Consider the following 12,697-nt stretch of genomic DNA (forward strand, 5'->3'; position numbering starts at 1 on the left):
ATAGAGGAAGGATATCCGAGAGTTCTGAGTCTACAAAGTGTAGGCAAGATGGGAGCTCCTGACCAGTGGGCTCCAGACAGAGCTTCTGCCACCGTCCCCCACATACTAGCCCTGGGTGGCCAGACTCAGACCGCTCCATAGCCCTGTTGGGTACTGACTACCCACGATGGGTTTGCTTCACTCTAGAAGAATCCAAGTCCTTGTGAAAGGATTCAGTTGGCCACTCCCTTGTCATACCTGAACAGACTAGAGGCCAATGAAACAGAGGGAGCATCTGACCTTCTTGGGCTACTGGAAAGAGCCCATCATACCTCTCATTTATGTGATTCCTTTGAAACCAAAAAGTGTCGGACGCCTTATAGTCAAAATGATAAAATTTGGGGGTGCCTGGATGGCTCAGTTAGTTGCGCTTAAGCTCAGGTCATGATCTCACGGTTCATGGGTTCAAGCCCTGTGTTGGGCTCTGTGCTAACAGCTCAGAGCCTGGAGCCTGCTTTGGATTCTGTGTCTCCCTCTCTCTCTGCCCCCTCCCCAATCACGCTCTGTCTTTCTCTTTCTCAAAAATAAATAATAAACATTAAAAAAATGTTTAAAACTCTAAAAAAATGATAAATTTCTACTCTAACAAGGGTAATAGAAAAAAAAAGTCCTGCTATTATCTTTTCTCCTCATGTGTTCATATTTAATCACTCATTTCCGTTACTCTCATAGCATTTCAGAGCTTACTACATTCATAAAAAAAAATTTACATATGATGTCCTCACTTGATTTCACACCATCAGGGACAGAAATTCAGAAGAGGTACTATTTTTTATCACTTATTATTTACCTACGTTTTGAAGACTTAGGAAATCAAACCTCCGAGAAGATATGCAGCTTCTTCATAAACACATATATAAAGTTTCAAACAGAACTAGGCAGCACCTTTTGGCTTTCTTTCATGCAAAGTGGTAGATGTTTGGTTTTTAAAAAAATCACATGCTTATTTCTTTTAGTAATGGCAGTGTATCTGTCAGGATGCTTTTAATTGCAAATTACATAAAATGCAACTACAATTAGCCTACACAGTGTAAATATTTATTATATCACAGAACAAGTCTGAAATTGGGCTTGCTTCAGGTTGGATAATATACCAAGTTAAGAGTATCAGATCCTTTTCTCTTCCAATGCTCTCAGGTTCTCTTCATGGCTGCATCTTCACTTACGGCACTCACAAACCCCCCCTACATGCAGGAAGTTGCAGGACTTGACTTATAAACCCTTTAATTGACTTGGCTTATAAATCTGACAAATATTAATTGTCAGAACTTCCCCAGAGCTCCACAGCACTCTTCCCCTTAAAAACACAATACCAATAGGCTACAGAACTTCTAAGCCAATTATTTTTGTTTGAGGATATTGAAATATGTTTTCTTCTTTCAAGACATACCTTATAGGGGTGCCTGGGTGGCTCAGTCAGTTGAGCATCAGAGTCTTGATTTCCCCTCAGCTAATGATCTCAGGGTCTTGGGATCAAGGCTCTGGTTGAGGGTGGAGGCTCTGGGTTGAGCATGGAGCCTGCTTAAGATTCTGTCATCCCCCCCCCTTCTTCCCCCTCTCCCTTGCCACTCGTGGGCACACTCTCTTTCCTCTAAGGTAAAAAAAAATCTTGTAAATGTCTTGTTAATTAGAAATTTAGCTACATTTTTTTTCATTTTGGACTTTGTATTGCAGTTATTATAAAATTGTTCAAGCCGGTAGATGATCACAGCATTCAAGGCCATGTGCCATAAAATGTCATCAGAGTCAAGTACACAGTATCTGTATATGAAATTGACAGGACGTGAAAGTTGTCCAATAGTGAGTGAAGATTTAACACATTTTGTCATGTTTTTTGTTTGTTTGTTTGTTTGTTTGTTTTTAAGAGAGAGAGAGAGACAGAGCACCAGCAGGGGAGGGGTAGAAAGAGAGGGAGACACAGACTCTGAAGCAGGCTCCAGGCTCTGAGCTGTCAGCGCAGAGCCTGATGAGGGGTTCAAACCCACGAGGCTGTGGGATCATGAACTAAGCTGAAGTCGAACACTCAACTGACTGAGCCATCCAGGCGCCCCAGCACATTGCATCATGTTAGACGTGCTATCAGTTATTTTAATTTTTTTAATTTTGTTTTTAATAGTATGAGTGTTCCCCTGTCTGACATTTACAATTATGATTAGGAATGCTGACAGTTGTTTGATATTGATAGTGACTCACTATTGAAAGGATACTTTCCTAACACTTTCTTTCAAATTTCTAGATTGACTTAATTGACCAGGACATTGAAATAGTAAGACAAAGACTTTTTAAAAATTGTCCATTTGAAACTTCTTTTGTATGAAAATCAGTTTGGGAGGTAGGAGGTATTGAGGGGGAAGAGAGAAAGTAGTTGTTTGAATGTTTGTTTTGAAAATATCAAAAATCATGTTTACTTTTAAAATAATATGCAGAGGTATAGAATTACAAGCTCTAGTTATAAATAAGTCTTCTGAAATCCAGCATGCTAGGCTACCTCAAAAACATGAGAAGAGAAATATTGGAGTAATTGTCTATTTCAGTTACCTTAGGAAAAAACTCTAATAAGCAGAGTAGACTGCTTCTAAGTTTACACTGCATTTTTTTCTATCATGGATACAAAATTTTCTTCCAAATTTTACTCATTAATGGGAAGAGATGAGACTGGCAAATGTAACAGTTATGTAATCATTTAAATATGTAAGCCATGTTTTTTTAGGAAATGTATTCATCTATTTATTAAAGTTATACATTTTGTAGTATATTAAACATGCTTTTAAGCTGAAAAGTGATAACATGGGCCCAGTTTTTGTTTGCTGTGTATACATGTATAAATAATGTTTACCCACTACTCACAAAATTCTCCAACCTTTGGCCCAGTGCTCCATTTTGTGAATTTGTAAAACGCAGCTCAAGGAAAAAGTGTCCTTAATGGATTCATGTTCAAGCACAACCTGAAGCCTTGTTATTCCACATTTTTTTTTCTTGTGTCAATGATGTCAAAGAGTTAACCAAAGAAAAAGAGGCAGATGCTTCATTTTGGTAGATAAAAAATCATCTACTCATCCAATAAGCATTTATTGAGTACATTCTATGTGTAAGGGAATAAGAGTCTTTGTAGTTCTGGCTGTTGTCAAATACCTCACAGTTTTGAAAGCAGCTGAAGAGCTATGCATCAAAGTTTGAACAGAGACTGCAGCATTATTGTGCCCATTCTTGACCAAATCAGCATGACTTTGACTCTCCCACATTCACAGTCATCCACTACCTGGATAGATAATTAATATGTCAGAAGCCGTGGGTCCCAGTAGAATTCATGGGCTATATTAGCTTAGTCCTGGCATTTAAAATGTGTTTTGTAAGGGTGCCTGGGTGGCTCAGTCGGTTAAGCCTCCAAATCTTGATTTCCATTCAGCTTTTGATCTTGGGGTCATTGGAAGGAACCCGATGTCAAGCCCTGTGGTGGACTCTGCAGTGAGTGTGGAACCTCGTTGGGATTCTCTCTCTCTCTCTCTCTCTCTCTCTCTCTCTCTCTCTCTCTCCCTCTGTCTCACTCTGTCTGTCCCCTGCTTTCTCATGTGAGCATGTTCACTCTCTCAAATCAATAAATACATACATAAAACATGTTTTCTATCCCTTTAATGTCAATTTTTCTTTGCTCTTAAATTGTAGTCATGTGTTCTGTAAACAAAATAAAAAAAATTAATTTTGATCAATCAGAAATGCATTAGCTTTCACATTTCTGTTGTTATTTGGATACCATTTTTTTTGTGCTTCCTTTGGTGGGGGGTTTGTTTTTTCTTCTTAATAGAGTTCACTCAAATCAGGAAGCAGTCGTTATTCTTTTTCTGTTCTATCATTTACACATAATTTTTCCAGGATTTTAATGAGTACATGCATATTTGACTGAATAAGTCCACACTTAATCAGCATGTCTCTTTTCATCTTCTCGTAACTAAGAAGTGTCTTGCATTCTAATGCCAAATACTCTTCTCCTCTCTTAACATACAACTGTCATTTAGCATTTTAGTTTTACCTTGATCTTATTCATTCTAAATTATACTTAACTCCACCACAGAGTCATTATTATTACCTGTTAACAAATTGTAAATTAAACCCTGATTCTCCTAGGAATAATTTTATTATTCGCTTTTAAGTGAGGAAACCTTATTTACAGATGCCCGTTCGTTTGCCAGTGTCTCTACTCCTACCCACTGCTTCTGGCTTCTCATTTCTTCTGGGGTAAATCCCCTTCCATCTCAAATACATTCTTTGGTGGTTCTTTCAGTAGCCTTTGTATTTGTTTCCCTGAAAATGTGGGGTTTTTCCCCCCACCTTTAGTTTTGAATAATAATTTAAATAAATGAATAAATTATCTACATTGAGAATTATTTTTCTCAGTGTTTTGAAGATACTATTGTAGTGTCTTCTTTTTTTTTTTCCTGTTTCGGAGGCTGCAGTCAGTGTAATTTTCCTCTGTTTGAGAACAATCTTTAAGAAACATTGTCTCTGTGGTTCTAGAGTTATAATACCCAGCCTGGGTATGACGTTATTATAATTTTTGGAACTTACCGTGCTGGCTTCAGCAGCACATATACTAAAAATATGATTCTTGGAACATATGAATCTGAAAAATCCTCATTTATAATCTCTTAATAGTCTCTCCCCCTCATTTCCTCTATTCTACATTTCTGGAATTTTTTTATTAGTATATGTTGAACTTCTTCATCCTAGTCCTTATGTTCTTAGTCTATTTTTTATGTCCTTCCATGTCATTATCTTTCCACATGGACTTTTGGTAAACATCCTTTTATTTTTCCCAGTTTATCAATTCTTTTTGCAGTTGTCTCAGATCTGCTGTTTAACCCTTTTTCCCACTGAGTTTTCATTTCAATAATGCCATTTTTTTATTCCTAGAACATCCATTTTGTTATTTTGCAAAACTGCACATCTGGTTTCATTATGCCTTGCTATTTTCTCATGTTTTTAATGGTTTTTAATTTTAGACTCAGTATCAGAGAAAGGGTTTTATAATCTAAAGTTTCCTGGCATATAATCTTATGTTTGTAGTGTCTATTAGTTCTTAGTCATTGAGGATTGCTTCCTTATATCTTAAGGAATTTTAGTTAGGGTAGGGAACCCACAGCAGAGCATTAATTCATTGAAACGCTGCACGGCTTGAGTTCAGCATGGATTGGTCCAAAGAGATCTTGTTGTTTTTTTTTTTCCTACGGGGCACCCAGAGTCATAACAACTGTGAGCTAAAAGTTCTGTGAACACGTTTCAGTATGTGGATTGCTAGATGAAATGAGCAATCTAAATTTGAACTTCAAATTAATGTGAGGGAAAAGCTGCTGGCTGTGAACTATCAAGGAGTCTTTCCCCCCCATTAAGAAATCACATTAAACATCTTAACTATCATTTTCATACATTGAGCCAAAGGAAGAATGTTTTGATTCTCTCATTTTTATTGGCGGTTTATCACTTTAGTGATCAAATATTTTAGTGTTTCCTCACATCTAAATACCACGTTTTGGCACACAGGGTCTCAAACCTTATCTCTACCATGAATTAGTTTTACCAGCCAACACCAACCAACACCAACCAGTGGATGAGACTCGCAATCCCTCCAGGTGTGGCTATATTTCCAGTTAAACTGCTTGCCATATGTCTCTTCAGGTTTTAACTCTCTCGTTAGTTGCACCTGGTAATTATTTTATTTTATACAAATTTTATTTTATAAAAAGCAAATATATATACATATATATGTGTATATATATATGTGTGTGTGTATATATATATATATATATATATATAAATAAAACCGTGCTTTTTACAGACTATTCCATACTTATCAGTTACATAGATAAAATGTTTTAGTTTTTTTAAGATGCTCATCGCCATTGGAAGCATTGGTAATATGAACTGTACCACGTTGGTGTGGGAAGAAGTTAAATCAATTATTTACTTTGTGCTTTCCAACTCATGGAAAGTTTTCTTCTAGATTTGAATGAGCCTAAACACACCAACTTTCCTGGGCAATAGCTCATTTTTTATACCAGCCTCTCATGTAGTCCACACCAACAGTTTTTGCTAAATATCTTTATATTTATCTGAAAAGAATGACAGTCTTTAAAAAATTTTACTGTCTATGATTTTAGTGACAGCAAGCAGTAATGAGATCAGATATCATGTAGAGCTTATGTTTTTCAAAACATAAATGCAACAGCTCATTTAGCAATGTGCTTTAAAATGTGATCGTAAATCATTAAAATTGAACAATAGTTGTCAGGAAAAATGAAAAATGTGCATTTTGTGATGTATTTTTTTTCACCTCAAATGTTTACAAAATATTCACAGTTTGGGGAATTTTTAACAAATGATAGGACATTTCTAAACTGTGAGAGCAAGTGCATTGTCATTGACTTCAGTGATGGGAAGGAATTGAAATGATTTTTGAAGACAAGTCTTGAGAAAAACAATTCAAATTCTGAAAGGTCCAGACTAAGGAGAATTTTTATTCTAGATAAGAAGGAATATATTATTCACAAAAGTGTTTTCTCAAATAAACCTTTTTTTCCACTATTTTTTAAGAAAAAAAAATGATGCCAGCACCTTTTAAAAATATTACTTCCCTTAATTATACTTAAGTGTCCTTATTTTATCTAAAATATTATAGCTCATTTTACACTGAAAAAAGAGGCTTATTCTGAGCTAAGTCTTTCAAAGATTTGCAACATTATTATATAATTAAGAATAAAATATTCTTTGAAGTCAATACAATCTTTTCCTCAGCAATTTGAAGTTTCTGTCAACGTATATTGCTAGACATCTGTCTTTATCCCAGTACAGAGATAAAAGACTTTAAATTAAAACAAAATAATAAGCCCAAGATCTTTGATTTAGAATTCTCTCAAAATCTGAAAATTTAGAAAGCAATGATCTTGGCTAATATAAGCCATAATTCTTATCAATAACAGTATGTTTTTTCTCACGCCATCCCAAATTATTTCTTTATAACAAAGTGGAGCTATTATCATTTACAAAACACCTTATTATACATGAGTTATTTAGTATTTATAACTATATGAAGCTAGCTCGAATAACTTTTTAATGAAGTGTTCTCAAACCATTTAAAATTCCTCTGTGCTAAAATTACTTATTTTACCATTTTAACCACATGTCTAAAAATGGCAAAATTTACTAAAATATTTATCAAAACAAAACAAAACAAATACACCTGTTGCCCTGCCTAGGTTTTTTTCTCTGGGATTGTGCACAATTTTCTAGCTGCTGGTAGGAAGATTGCTTTTCACCAATGAAAGCAGCCTCATCCGAGGAGTTATGTCCCCACGGAATGATGGGCTAGCCAAGCAGTGCAAACCCTTGTCTCAAGGAAGCTATGTTCTGCTACAGCTCTTGTTCTGGATCTTCCCTGGGGTCAGGCTGAAGCTGATCTCTCTGCTTAACTTTCTTTCCCTACCCTATTCTGCTTCCCTTCATTTCTATTTCCTCTATGTTCCTGTTTTTATTTGCTTATTTTGTTTTTTAAATTTCTCTGATTTCCTCAAATATCCTTGAGGGTCCATTAATTTTTAAGAGGGAGCCTGTAAAATACCATTTTTGTCTCCATATGTTTGGTTAGGTTTTGTTGACTAGGGAGGGGACTTTTTTTCCTTGGCCTTAGACTGTATACGTCTTTTTTCTCTGGCCACCATTTTTCCAGAGAAGAAATCTCTAATGTACTGCCTGGGCGTTTTAGATTGGCTTCCAGCATTCTAGAAACTAAGAGAGGGAAGAAAGCATTTGAAGTGTCTATATTTACTATATAGACTTCCATTTAAGTTTCTTTATTTTTAGTCCATGGCCTCAGTCCTTCCTTCAACTTTTCCAACACATGGAGTGTTTTTATTTCAAAGAATGAAACTTTCAACTTGAGGTGGTAGGGGAGTCTTTGTTGAATTGTTTTTCTCTGCAGGAGTGAGGATAGAGCCATTAACTAATCCCAAAACAAGATTCCAACAACTGTCCTTTCCACATCCTGCGTCTTCCGCATCTTCTATGGTATCACATACCTCAAATTCCTAAGAAACTGAAGGACCCTGGGATGAGTTGTTTGATTTCTTGCTGCATATGCCTCTGCACACAGAGTTCATGTTTCATCCACTAGACAATAGTCACCTTCACTAATTTAACAGGTATGTATTAACCAACTATTATTAACCACGCACCATGTGAACTTTGGAATACACTATGGGACACACACAAAAATTGCCCTCACCCTGAAGCCTGTATTTTATGATGAATATAAAGATAGCCAAATAAATAAAGATACAGTGTTTCACAACATGTAAGTGTTATAAAGAAAATTGAAGCAGGAAATGGGGATGGAAAGGGCTGGAACAAGTCAATTGCAATTTTTAACAGTTCAGAGAAGACGTGCAATGATGAAAATAGACTGTGGGTGGAAAAGGAAGAAATAAAGAGATCTGTTAAGAGACAAGTTTAATAATTTAGGAAAGACAAGCTGGAGTCTTTAAAAAGATGACAGGGGCTTGGCAGTGGTGACTGGGAAAAATGATGGTGGCTTAGTATAAGTGGAGATAAAGATAAGTAATTATGTTTTGTATGAATGTGAGGGTAGATCCAACAGAATCTTACAACAGATCAGAGGTAGGAGGGAGGAGAAATAGAAACGTGAAGGGTTAACCCTAAGGATATTTATATGTTGTTGAAATAAATTTCCAGGCCTAAAATGGAAACTCTCCTGCCAAGGGCACCATGATAGCAAAATCTTAGATAACTTTTGTGTCCTTGTAAAAGTTCTACTTGACCAGAAATGCAGTACATAAAGTTAGCCCATGGCAGCCGCCTCTGAGCTTTATATTCATTTCCTTGTTTCTTGATCTTTCTAAATATAGTCAGATATGCAATCCCAGCCAATTAACTCAGGCTGAGTACTTCCTCCTTGTTTCATGCTTGCCTCTTTCTATAAAAGCTTGCAGTCCTTTTCCCTACTTTGTTGTTCTCCATACTCTTGAGAGTAAAGACTACCTGCTTAATGAAGTGTTCAATAAAGTTTGGTTGTATCCCCTAACTTGTCGTCTTTAATTTTATATATATATGATGTATATACATGAGGTCCACAGATGGATGTAGGAGTCTGAAGTTCAGGAAAGAGATCTGCACTAAATGCATGAATTTGGGAATAGTTGGGATAGAAATGAGATTTGTGTGAGGCTCTACGATGATATCATTGGATAACATTTTAGATAAAAAATGAAAGGAAAGCAAAGACTTAGCCCTGGGTCATACCTACTTTAAGTGACTGAAGAGAAAAAAGAAACCATCCAGTGAAACAGAGCAAAAAATACACAATGGGGTAGGAGGAAATCCAAGAAAGGATGGTGTCCTTGAGTCATGGGAAGAAAGTATGCCAGGGAAAAGGGAGTGATCAACCTTTGTCGATTGCTATTAAGAAAGTCTGAGGACTGAGAATTGCTCGTTGAATTAAAAGCATAGAGGTAATCGATAATCTTGACAAGAGCACTTTTGGTGGGTGGTGGAGTGAGATTCTGATTGGATTAAATGAGAAAAGGAAAAGACAAATTGGATACAGTGCCTATAGACAGCTTTCTGGCAGTTCACAGTTTAAAAATAAAGCAAATAAAGAGTAATGTTCAGCGGAGGCAGTGGCATCTAGAGACTGTTGCTGTTTATTAATGTTATTGAACTCAAGTTCAGCTGCCCATCACCTAAAAGTTCATTACTGAAGAGACGAGTTTTAATTGGGAAGGAACATGAACTTTTTTCAGGAGACCAGCAACCTGGGGAGAAGGCAGGCTCTGGTACAAAAACCAACTTCAAGGTTCCTGCCTGACTCAGGAATTTGTTTTTCACTCTTATTATCTATCTATCTATCTATCTATCTAATTGGTACTTTTTAAAATGTTTTTGTTTGGTTTTTGTTTCAACTTTTTATTTAAATTTTAATTAGTTAACATATTGGTTTCAGGAGTAGAATTTAGTGATTCATCTCTTACGTATGTATGACATCCAGGGCTCATCACAACGAGTGTTCTCCTTAATACTTATCATCCATATAACCCATCCCCTACCAACCTCCCCCCCGCATCAGCCCTTAGTTTGTTCTCTATTGTTAAGAGTTTCTTATGGTTTGCCTCCCTCTCTTTCTTTCTTCCCCCTCCCCCTGTGTCCATCTGTTTTGTTTCTTAAATTCTACATGAGTGAAATCATATGGTATTTGTCTTTGACTGACTTGTTTCGCTTAGCATAATATACTCTAGCTCCATCCACATCATTGCAAATGACAAGATTTCATTCTTTTTGATGGCTGAGTAATATTCCATTGTGTATATATACTACACCTTCTTTATCTATTAGTCAATGGACATTTGGGCTCTTTCCATAATTTGGCTAGTAGTGATAATGCTGCCATAAACATTGGGTATATGTGTCCTTTCCAATCAGTATTATTGTATCCTTTGGGTATATACTTAGTAGTGCAATTGCTGGATCGTAGTAGTTGTATTTTTAACTTTTTGAGGAACCTACATACTGTTTTCCAGAGCGGCTGCACAGTTTGCATTCCCACCAAAGAGCAAAAGTGTTCCCATTCTCCACATCCTAACCAAAATGTGTTGTTGCCTGAGTTGTTAATTTTAGCCATTTTGTCAGGTATGAGGTGGTATCTCATTGTGGTTTTGATTTGTATTTCCCTGATGATGAGTGTTGTTGAGCATCTTTTCATGTGTCTGTTAGCCATCTGGATATCTTTTTTGGAATGTCTATTCATGTCTTCTTCCCACTTCTTTTTGTTTCAAATATGTGTGTGTGTGTGTGTGTGTGTGTGTGTGTGTAGATAGATATATTAGAGAGAGAGAGAAAAAGAGAGCACTAGTGGGGAAGAGGAGCAGAAGGAGAAAGAGGAGAATCATAAAGCAGGCTCCACCCCCAGCACAGAGTCTGACAAGGGGCTCAATCTCACAACCTTGGAATTATGACCTGAGCTGAAATCAACAGTCAGATGCTCGGTAGAATGAACCATGCAGGCTCCATCTTCTTCCCATTTCTTAATTGAATTATTTGTTTTTGGGGGGTATTCAGTTTGACAACTTCTTACATTTTGGATACTAACTCTTTATCAGATATGTCATTTGCAAATGTGTTCTCTCATTCTGTAGGTTGCCTTTTTAGTTTTTATTTTGTTTATTGTTTCCTTTGCAGTGCAGGAGTTTTTATCTTGCTGAAGTCCCAATAGTTCACTTTTGCTTTTGTTTCCCTTGCCTCTGGTGACATGTCTAGTAAGAAGCTGGTACAGCCGAGGTCAAACAGGTTGTTGCCTGTGTTCTCCTGTAGGATTTTGATGCTTTCCTGTCTCACATTTAGGTATTTATCCATTTTGAATTTATTTTTGTGCATGGTGCAAGAAAGTGGCCCACGTTCATTTTTCTGCATGTCACTGCCCAGTTTTCCCAACACCATTTGTTGAAGAGACTGTCTTTTTTCCATTGGATATTTTTTCCTGCTTTGTTGAAGATGAGTTGACCATATAGTTGTGGGTCCATTTCTGGGTTTTCTACTGTGTTCCACTGATCTATGTGTCTGTTTTTGTGGGCACGAACCAGGGATTTTTAAAGGGTTTGAGGCTAGTTAATCAGGAAAGCGAGTGCAGCTGTCTGCCCCATTTATGGCAATAATGCCAGCTATAATAGTTATCTCAGTGCTCGGTGCTTGTGCAAGGGAGGCAAGTTCTTGTTCTGAGACGTGCAGAAGTACTCTGTTCTTTCTGCAAAGGAGAGCAAGTTCTTTCTACAGATACACAAAGGGGGGGTCCGTAAAATCACTTATGTAACCTAAAAGACAGAAAAACATTTTGCTAAAAAAAATTGCTAAACAATCAGAAAGCTGAGGCGGTTCTGATTCTTTACTCCTCAAAGCCAGTGGTCTGCAAATCTCAAAGAAAGTAAATTAGTTCTGCTACAAATCAAGGGCCTTAGGTCAGCAAGTAAGACGTGTGTTAACTGGAGGCAAGTTAACCCTTGCCTGGCTAGAGTGCCATTACATTAATAAGAAGTAGTAACAGATTCTTTGGGTGCTAATGTGGATGGGAATTGGACACCAATACAGAGTTATAAATAACGTGTGGGCAAGTGTTCAAGTGGGGAAGTTGTATAAGTTTCCTGAATAGGCTAGAAGAAATGGAATACAGTGCAGCAATGAATCATTTTAGATAAAAACATGAAAAGTCAATGCTATTCACGCGGAAAGGGAGTATAATTGTCCCAAGAAAATATGCCCAATAGCCCATAAATATTTATAGATTTTATCTTTGATTAAGGTATGACTTCAATTTTTACTTTAAATACTCCATTTTTGCTTTTATTTGTTATACCAACCATGAATAACTCTAATAATACATTAAATTTTTTAAATGTGCCCATTTTAAAATTAAGAATCTTTCATTTCTCACCCATAGACTTTGAGTGTTTTGAAAGCAGAGTTTTTTGCTAGCAGACTGGTAGTTAGAAATTACTCAACAGATGTCTTATGAAAAACAAAAAGAATACTAACTTATGATAACATGGTCCATTTTTTTATAACATAGTGAAATCGAGCCTGTTCATTCATGTTGTAGGAGGTTTTC

This window comes from Acinonyx jubatus, chromosome D3 (genome assembly GCF_027475565.1).
Source record: "Acinonyx jubatus isolate Ajub_Pintada_27869175 chromosome D3, VMU_Ajub_asm_v1.0, whole genome shotgun sequence".
Classification (NCBI taxonomy): Eukaryota; Metazoa; Chordata; class Mammalia; order Carnivora; family Felidae; genus Acinonyx; species Acinonyx jubatus.